This window comes from Daucus carota, chromosome 7 (genome assembly GCF_001625215.2).
Source record: "Daucus carota subsp. sativus chromosome 7, DH1 v3.0, whole genome shotgun sequence".
NCBI lineage: Eukaryota > Viridiplantae > Streptophyta > Magnoliopsida > Apiales > Apiaceae > Daucus > Daucus carota.
In genome coordinates, this window is record NC_030387.2 from 14805161 (window position 1) to 14815018 (window position 9858).

The 9858-nt window shown below is 31.6% G+C and overlaps 1 long non-coding RNA gene across 1 annotated transcript; it reads left to right on the top strand.

The window, feature by feature from the left end:
* Window positions 1-7064: 7064 nt before the first annotated feature.
* Window positions 7065-7609, top strand: LOC135147813 (uncharacterized). Its single transcript, XR_010285636.1, has 3 exons — window positions 7065-7128; window positions 7323-7399; window positions 7504-7609. It is a non-coding gene; the product is annotated as an uncharacterized LOC135147813 (long non-coding RNA).
* Window positions 7610-9858: the final 2249 nt, after the last annotated feature.

Below are 9858 nucleotides of genomic sequence, written 5' to 3' on the forward strand. Positions count from 1 at the left end.
GAACACGAAGAACGATAACCCGGTTTCTCTCGATTCCCGTGTATTGAAATGATAATTATGAAAAATAAAATAGTAATTATCCTATTTATAATTACGAATAACTGGCCCCCATTTGGATCAGACCGGACATAAAATACACTTCTTAATCATTAAGTATTAATAAAACTGATCCGTTCGGGACCGACTTTAAAGATAAATATCAAATACACACATTACGAGAACTTATGGGGCTCCGAGCTTTGATTGGCACGAAACACGAGAATATAATGCTTTAGCCAAAATAATTTGGGGGTTAAAAATATCCGACGTACACGTTCATCGATACGATAAAATAATAATAAAATATTCATAAAATCGTTCCGAAATCTTTCACGTAAATCCGTACACCAGATGGGAAAAGTTAAAACACGAAAGTTGTTCAGAATCTCTCGAATAACAAACCAGCGAAACTTTCCCGGAAGCCCCCCGGGGTTTAATTATCGAGTAAACGGGTTTAAAATCAATTTAATAATAATATTTTATAATATACTTAATTAAATCCTTAAATCAAATATCAAATCATATAATAATCCATAATTTGCCAAATGAGTGCCTAAATTCTCCATATTTTGATCTGATCATATAAAAATTATAATTTAACATGTCATAACATACATAGACAATCATTCAACAAGTCATTTAACATATAATTCACAATCAATTCACATAATGTTCACAAAATATTTACATACTGGTATAAATAAACACATGTCGAAATCCCGGATATTACATTTTTTTTTTCACTGAATTTTATACATGTAAATTATTTCATTTGTAATTCACTTATTTCTGTTTTTGCTATTTAGAAAATCTCTGCTTTTCTTTGCGTTGCCCTTCTCATTTTTCAGTTCAGGTCATGCCATGTCACATGATGCATTATTCTCACGGCGTGGTATGTTATTTATTCCTTATTCCTAAGAAGTTTAATCTATATATAGTTAAATCTTATAATGTATAATCGAATTGTTATGCTTACAGGATGTATCAACTGATTTCTTCAGAACTTCAGTTTTCTGGAAGAAGAAGGACACTATTACTGCATATAATGGCGTTGAATCTTGGAAACTTGAAGTTCGCAAGCGTAAATTTGGTAAGCGTGCAACAATTAACAGGGGCTGGATCGAGTTTAGGGATGACTTGGGTCTTAATGTTGGCGATAAGTGTTGGTTTAAGTGGATTGATGAATCCTATCATTGTTTTCGAGTTGAAGTGGTCAGGGCTGATCCTGTGATAGACTAAGTTTTGGTATTTTACAAATTTTATGTGTTTGGGGTTTCACTGCTACATTATTTGTATGATAAATCTTTTGAACTTGTGTTGCTTATGTATTTTGATATCTCAAGAACTAAGACCTTGCATTCGATACATAGTTTGTTGCTGTGCTTTTTACTGAATCTTGTGATCTTTTGTTCTTTTAATGTTTTGTTCATGCTGTATTTCTTACTCAGTCTTTATTTGTTTTAGAAATCTCTGTTGTCTTCATAATTTTTTGAAAACAGTAATGATGAGGTTAAGTTTAATACTTGTTAGCCGCATGGATTGATTTGATCTTGGTCTTGATAGATTGTGCTTGAGTGGTAGTTACAGTATATAGTAGATAAAAGAGTAGGTTCTGTACTAATAGATTAAAAGTCTGAGATCTGTGAACATTTGTTAAATTTCATTTGAACTTGTAAAATGTTTAATTTGTTTCATACTATTGTGAATTGAGTAAACTAATTCTAGTTGTGATGTTTATTTATCTTTTATTGAGCAGAGTAAAAGTTTTATGTAGGCTTCTTTATCTTATAATGTTGTGCTAATGAATTACATATGTAGCAGTGATAGTAGATTGCATCTGTTGTGTTAGGCACAGATGATTTTAACTTTCAATGTAGTTAACTGAATCATTGATGAGAATTATATGTATGCAGTAGAATTCTTTCTTTTTAATGTGAACTCCCTCCCACAAAGACTGTAATCTCAAGCTTCTTTTCCAGTCGAATAGAGTGGTATTCAACTCGTTGATTCTTTAGAATATGTTAAGTTCCATTGCAGATACTCTAATAAACACAGTGCGTCATTAAATAACAAAGTTAAAGAAAAAAAATCAATATGTAGCTGTTAAAAAAGGGATGCTATGAAGAACTTAGGTGTTGTATTAACTCATCTGAAATGCAGACGATTCAAAGCAGCAAACTTGATTCTGTAATGAAAGCTAATACAGGGCAGGTCTGTAAAAAAGTTTAAGCTTAGGTGAGATTTCATGTGTAGAGATGTATGGTGATAAGGTAGCATGTCATGAACAAACAAGAGTAATACTCTTGTTGTACTGCAGAGTATTGTGTCGCACGCTTTGTTATTATTGTAGTGCACATGAATTTTGTTTGAGATATACAGTTCTAGCACAGGTATAAAATGTTTAGAACACAACAATTGTAATGTTGAAGTTTGTAGATCCTGAAAATTGTAATTATAATTTGTAATGCTTACCCAAACTTATACGACGATTTACTTATAAGTCTATAAATATTTTTTTAAGATGTGAGACACTTGTTATTGTTGTTATGGTACATAAATAATAGCAAGTTGAAATTATATTCAAGGACGATTTTGTGTTTAATAATTAAATTTGTAAGTGACAATTATATTCATTGATGAGGTTCATAAGTCATGTAATATAGTGTAGTTAGGAGTTGAATAGAAAGAGATAAATCATTATTAGACACCGATCATAAAGTGTTTTGGCTAGTTGAAAAAGTATTTTTAAATTTAGACTAAAATTATATTCAATAAATGTATTTGGTACTACCTGGTGATTAATAGTTTTCGTTAGGTTAGCGTATTGATTGATTGTCAAGTTATGAAAAATTTTATTGTTATTGAAAAACATTTGAAATTGATATTAATCGGTCATAACCGGCTATTATTTAGAAGAAGATGTTAAAGAAAGAGTATTAGAATGTTATCTTTTTCTAATTTATTTGATTTAATAAGGCAACATCTTAAGAAATATTATGAATAAAATATTGTACATTACTTTGGTTTACAATTTGTTTTTAATTGCTAAATTTATTTTATGTTTCGTAGGATACTTTAGTTAAAGTAAATCAAAAAAACTAAAAACGGTTCTAAAATATATTTGTAATTTTTTAAACAATATAAAGACTTGAAAGAATTTTGAATTCTGCACCATTGTACCACATCAGTGTCGATCATTTTAACACCCTGTTGCCGAGTTTTAGAATGGGAAGAAAGCAAGTGTAGAGGAAATTAAGTTATGATTTTTCTAAAGGGACAAAAGCGAGTGAAAGTCATGGTCAAATATAGCATAGTTTAACTCAAAAACTTTCACTCCAAACGACGGATGATTCACTTGTTTTCTTTTTTAACAGAACTCAATAGCAAGGCCAAAGATTTTCTAAGTTAAAAATAGTACTATGTCATTTAATAGAAAAGAAAACGTACTGACTGTGACAGTTTTGTAACCATTAAAAACGGATTAGACATGCTGGACAGTTTATTACTCTTTGATGTTAAGAAGTGACTGTACTTTTCATTTCCTACAGCCTCTGTATTATTGAAGGGTCTTGTTGATTGTTTACGGAACTACCACTTGCATGGCGTCTTCTTCTTCCAAGTAAGAATGTTCTTTATTTGTTTATTTCGCACTGCGAATTGATAAATATGTATGTAGATTGCTGTTAACAAACCACTTTTATTACTATAACATTTATGTTTGCTTATATTCAACTATTTCGGTCTCAGGTCTGTAATCGAATTTCAAAAAGGTATGATTTCTACGCATAACTTTTAAGTTGTTTAACCAATATTGCGAGTTATGTGCTTTGTAAAGTTTTGCAATTTATCGCCCATACGTCATTGATGCAGCAGGAATAGATATGGATTTAGGTGAAAAATGAAAGAAATTTGTATGCCCTAACTATCCTTCTCACTACTTTCCTGGAATACTGGTAAATAAAGCCATAGATTGTTTAGTTAAATATGGAACACATTGTTTTTGCAATTACACTATGTTTGTTGTTTTTTTTTAGATCCTACCAAAAGATTTCTGTTTGGAGGTATCTGCTAATGTACCAGAAAAAATTCTGTTACATGTTCCGCCTGGTTTAGTCTGGAGTGCTATATACAGTAAGGAGATGAATTGTATCCAAGGGTTACATAATTTCATGATTTATTACTCTGTAAAGCCTTATTACCTGATTGCACTGGAGTATATGGGAGGACCGGATTTCAACATGCAGATATAAAATCCGTATGGTGTGGAGATTAACTACATTGTGCGTTCCCCGTGCAAAAGTTGTTATGCTGATGGGAAATTTTTCAATTTCTCCGATATTGAAGTGGACCGACTTGGCGGCATTATGAGTTGTAATGTCAATAGTACTGGGCTTGTGGTTTATGATCTTGTCATAACGAAAAAACATCTGACTAATAAAGAGTACACAAAGGTAGATTGCTTTATATTCTTCTATTGTTTATTTTAGAATTCCTTACTGATTTCTATGTTTTTGTAAAAAACAACAGGTTTTGAAAAGGAGTGCCTGTAAAACATTGGGTATTCGACAATCAATGGAATTTGTGGATCTAAGTTTCAAGGACTTTTCTTGGACTGTTAAGTTGAAATGGGAAAACGGCAAAGCATACATGGATAGGAAATGATATGATTTTGTAAAAGCTGGTAATTTAAATGAAGGTGATATATGTGCATTCCATTTGACTCGTGAGCCAGGCAAATATCGGATATGTATTTATGAAACTGTATTGCTGTCAAGGTGCAATGAAAAAGGTATATGTTATTTAACGGTTCTGTTTCACATAAGCTTCTGTGTGTTTGTATATTTAAAATTTAGATTCATTGTTGGTTCTGGAATTGGACATAGAACTGGTGTACTTAACTGGTACAAAGTTGTGGATGACATTTTCTTATCTGGCGGTCAAATGGTAAGCAATCGGGTACAATTTCTAATGTACATTCAACTATTTACATGACCACAAAAATTTAAATGTTTGTAGGAAATTCCTAGAGTCTATACAGAAATTACTGGTGGTGGTATGAAAAAAATTGTCAAATTGATAATGGCTGATGGCAAATCTGTATTTGTTCGTTTCTTTGCTGGGAAGAATCTAATATATGGACTTGAGAATTTGGTAAACTCATATTCTATAGAGCTGAATGATATCCCGGTGTTTACATATGCGAGTGATTCGACATTTTCCGTGTCCTGCTTCAAGTACTCTGGCATTGAATACCATCATAACTCAGAGGAGTTAGATGCTCTAATAGAAGAAGAGGCCCAAGAAACTATTATGCTGTCTGACAGTAGTGATGCAAGTAAGATTGTAATCTTTTCTTTGTCATATGCGATTGAACTGATTTAAAAATACTGTAATCTAATTCTTTTTTCTGCATTAGGTGACAACAACTTAGTTCTGGATCATGCTCCTCAAGAAGGTAATGATCTGTATTCATCTACTAATTTCTTTGCTGAATATATGTAATTTACTGTATGCATATTGTATTATCTTCCTGTAGTTGAGGAAATGGTAATGGAGGTTTCAGATGAAGAGCAGGATAACAATTCTTTTCTTGTAACTTTGAAGAAATCTCATGTTGACAAAAAAGTACATGGTGTGGTAAGTATGTAGTCTCAAATTTCTAGTTATAAGGTCTACTGAGTCAAAAGTTGAAAATTTTCATTGTGTTTTCATTGTATGCAAATGCAGTACATCCCAAGGAGCTTGTATCCCATGTATAATACATGGAAGCAATCTACAACAGTAACATTAATTTGTGGCGAAAAAAGTTGTGGCGTGACCGTTTTGCGGAAGGGAAAAATGTGCGGGTTTGGTTGTGGGTGGACTCAATTCACAACTATGAACGAACTACAAGAAGGACAAACCTTGGAGCTAGAATATGTTGGTGACAGATCTTTTGTAGTTCGTATTGTAGTATAGGAATCGTACTTGGATTTGAAGTGTGTTTGATGTAAAGAGGTTTTGCCTTAAATTTGCAGCTTGGGTAGTAGAAGTAAGTTATTTTGTTGAATTTGTTGTGGATTAATGTGTTATGATATTATGTTGGATACACTGTTTGAGTATGAATTATCAGTTCTATGGTAGTTTGTTTATGAATTGAATACTTATTTGTGGTGTTACAGTTTGTTTTGAGATGAACAAACCATGTTATGTGTAGATAAATAACAATGTGGTAGCAAAAGAAGTGCAACAAATTATTATTGCTTTACTTGGTTTAATCTTGCATTTACAAAGGTAACTGTTGGTAAATTCTTAGATGATTTTTAGTTTGATATCTTTAATAGCTTGTGTTATTTCTTTTATATTTTGATACTGGCATATAGCCATATTTAATATAATCATATTATTTAGGGAATTTTCATTTTCTAACGCTAGTACTGTAAAATTGTGCTTTTTTTTATTAGTATTTAACGTTTTGACTTTTGGGCTACACTGTTAAGTGAGTTGATTGGATAGCATAGTTTTTTATTTTTTATATCAAATTTACTTTGGATTATTATATAAATTAATCATTTTAAATGTTATTAATAATTTTAAAGAAAATATTTACAAAGATAATTATATATTTAAAAACTTGGTCAAAGCACTTAAAAGTAAGTGTTTAAAGTTAAAGAATCAAAAAAAAAAAAAAATGGAGCAAGCAACAGATGAAATTTGTAAAAAGAGTAGTACTTATTTACCAAAAATATGATACTACCTTCGTCCGTTTCTACTTGTTACTTTAACTTTTTGCACGTAATTTAAGTTAATATAAAAACATATTTCTATTTGTTATTTAAAAAAAACAATATTAATTGAAGTTTATAATTTATATTTTTAATTAAAAAAAAGAAAAGTTATTGTTCCTGATATGGGTTGATAAATGGACTTGGGCTGCAGAGCTTACATTTAGTATCTAGTACTGGACTACGGGCTCTTATGTATCCAAAGGTAGTGTTCTATATTAAGTTAAAAGACAAATCATACCTTTTTCCTAAAAGTACACAGTTTGTCCTAAAATTGGTTAAAGCGAGGTGAAGAGTTTGAGCCGGGGTTTCAAGGACTACGCAGGTATGATTACTTGTTAAAGTGTACTATTGAATATACGATACAATAACCCTGTTCATTAGCATATAGTCTTCAGTGTCTTTGATAAATTGTAGTCTGGATTATGTAGATCTTTCTAAACCCTAAATTTGATGTGTTTTGTTGAGAACAGATATATTCGCTTGTTCTTATTACCACTTTTTGTTAATTGATTTTAGTTATGGCATTTCATGATAATGAGGTTCCAAGGATTTTTAAAGTGGCGTTGAAGGACACTTGTTTAAGTGGTGTGATGGTAATTATACATAGCTTCTTAATTGATTCTTTTCAATTATTTGAAAAACAATTGATACTTGTTGAATCGCTTAACTAAATCATTCATTGTAAATCTGTGTATAGACCCTTCCTAAGAAGTTTTCTGAGTATACTGGTAGAATTCCAGCAAATGTACAGATTATTTTAAAAGATGGCTTTGAATGGAATGTTAAATTCTGGAAAGAAAGGAACTCACTGCACGGGTTAAAGGCACTTTTAGAGTACTATGGTTGTAGCACAGGAGCATTTCTCTTGATGGAGTATAATGGAGGAGGAAGGTTTATGTGTGATATATTTCCTGCATATGAAGGCTGTGAAAGATGGACAGGTCTATCTGTTTCAACTTCTATTAAATATTCATATGTTAGTTTCCAGATTTGGACTGTTTCATTTTTACTCAAACGAAACTGGTTCTTTGACAGATGAGTGTGATTTGCTAGGGAAGTACATAATGAAGATTGTTGTTTATCAAGGTGATGATTTTGATGAGTTGGTGAGTCAATGTTTTGTTTTTTGCTCTATTATTATCCTCCAATGAATGAGGTGTATATATATAGATTTATTAATCTTTAGGTGATTTTTATATAGTTTCTCTCTGACCGAGTTTTGGAAAAATTTGAAAAAGCTTTTCTAAATATTGTGAGGCTGAGAATAAAGAATGGGAAGGAATATCTGGCAAAGTATAGAAGGAATGAAAATAAGCTTACAGGCTTTAAACAACTTCAAGATGAAATTGAAATTAAATTTGGAGATGTTGTTATTTTATCATGCTGTGGTGATGCAATGTACACAGTGTCTGTGTTCGGGCCTGATGGCATGGAGAAGATTCCAAGAAGCGCTGACATTGTGAAAGGTTATAACATTCTTAATGCAAAGTTTAATTTTACACTACAAAGGCATGTGCATATTATTTTGAATGTAAAGACTTTCAATGTCAATGCAAGTTATCCTGATTTAGGTGAACATTTGAATCTTTAAATTTAACATTATTTTATTCTACTTGTTTTAACCAAATAAAACTCTGAGTTCATGCAGGAGATGTAGTCTACAAATTTGAAATTTGTGTGAAACTGTTATTTTACACCAACTATAAGAAAGATTGTAGAAGGGGGGGTTGAATACAATCTTTTACAAATTAAAAGATTCAAGGAACAATACACTTAATCACAGTAAAACAGAAAACACCAAGTATTTAAAGATACGGGTGGATTGAATGATCCACCCGTGAGATTTTATATAGAAGAATCTGTGGATTGATTACAATTCGCACAGCTGCTGGTTCATCACTCAAACAAGTTCTAACTCTCAGATTTTTCTCTCAAGTAATTTGAACAAGTTCAACTGATGCTTCTAACTTGGTTATATACTCCAAGTTTTACAAAGCTTTTAGCTAGATTACAAAATGCACTCTAATCTAAAAACAATGCTGCACAACTTTGTCTTATGCATGCTTTCTGAGATGTCTTCATCTTTGACCATCATCTTGATTTGATCCAGATTGCATTGCATGAGATAAGTATGTTTCTGCTTCTTCTTTATTTTCCTAATTAGGCTTCCATGTCTATTTTAGTGTAATTCGATCCATGTGATTTGTCAGACTTAAGCTCTAGTCATTTTCGACTGCTCTTTGCTTCATCAGTTGAAAGTTCTGGTTGCTTTCAACTGCTCTTGACTTTATCAGTTGAATGCTAGGCTCATCAGTTGAATGAATTACAAACTTCATCAGTTGAATGCTGTTCCAGTCTCATCAGTTGAATTCCTCAGCATCATCAGTTGAATACTTTGTCTTCAGTTGAATGCTTGATTTTCATCAGTTGAAACATCATCCAGTCTTCATCAGTTGAACAGTTACATCTTATCAGTTGAATATCCTTCACTTAGATAAAATTACATGGCATTGGATATTTACAATTAGCCATCCTATTCTACCCATCCGTTGATAATTCCCAAAGATAAGAAATATATAACAATTACAACTGAAATTTGATAAAGATTCTAAGTAAGACATGTTACAAAATGTTTATGTTATCATCAAAAATTATTGATTTCTAACAATCTCCCCCAATTTATGACTGGAGAAGATGCAGACATAAATTCTACACTTGATGATAACAAAACATTAATAAAATAAAATGCAGAATTTAAATACAAGAGTTAGAAAAGTTTACAGATGATTATGCTCCTCTAGACTGAGCAGTTACTTGTTCCTAGAAGATCTTCTTCTTCTGGACTTAAGTTTTTCTTCAAGAATATTAATCTGTTTCTGAAAGATCCTGTAGAGATTTGAAAAGAGATTTGAGCTGTGGTGGCTGCAGAAGATTTCTTGCCCAACTGAGCCACTCTCTTTGCAATAGAGTCTAATTCTTTCATCCTTTCAATCTTTTGCTTTTCCCTTTCAGTGTGGAAAGGAGGAGGAATTTGGCTGATCAATTCTGCAGG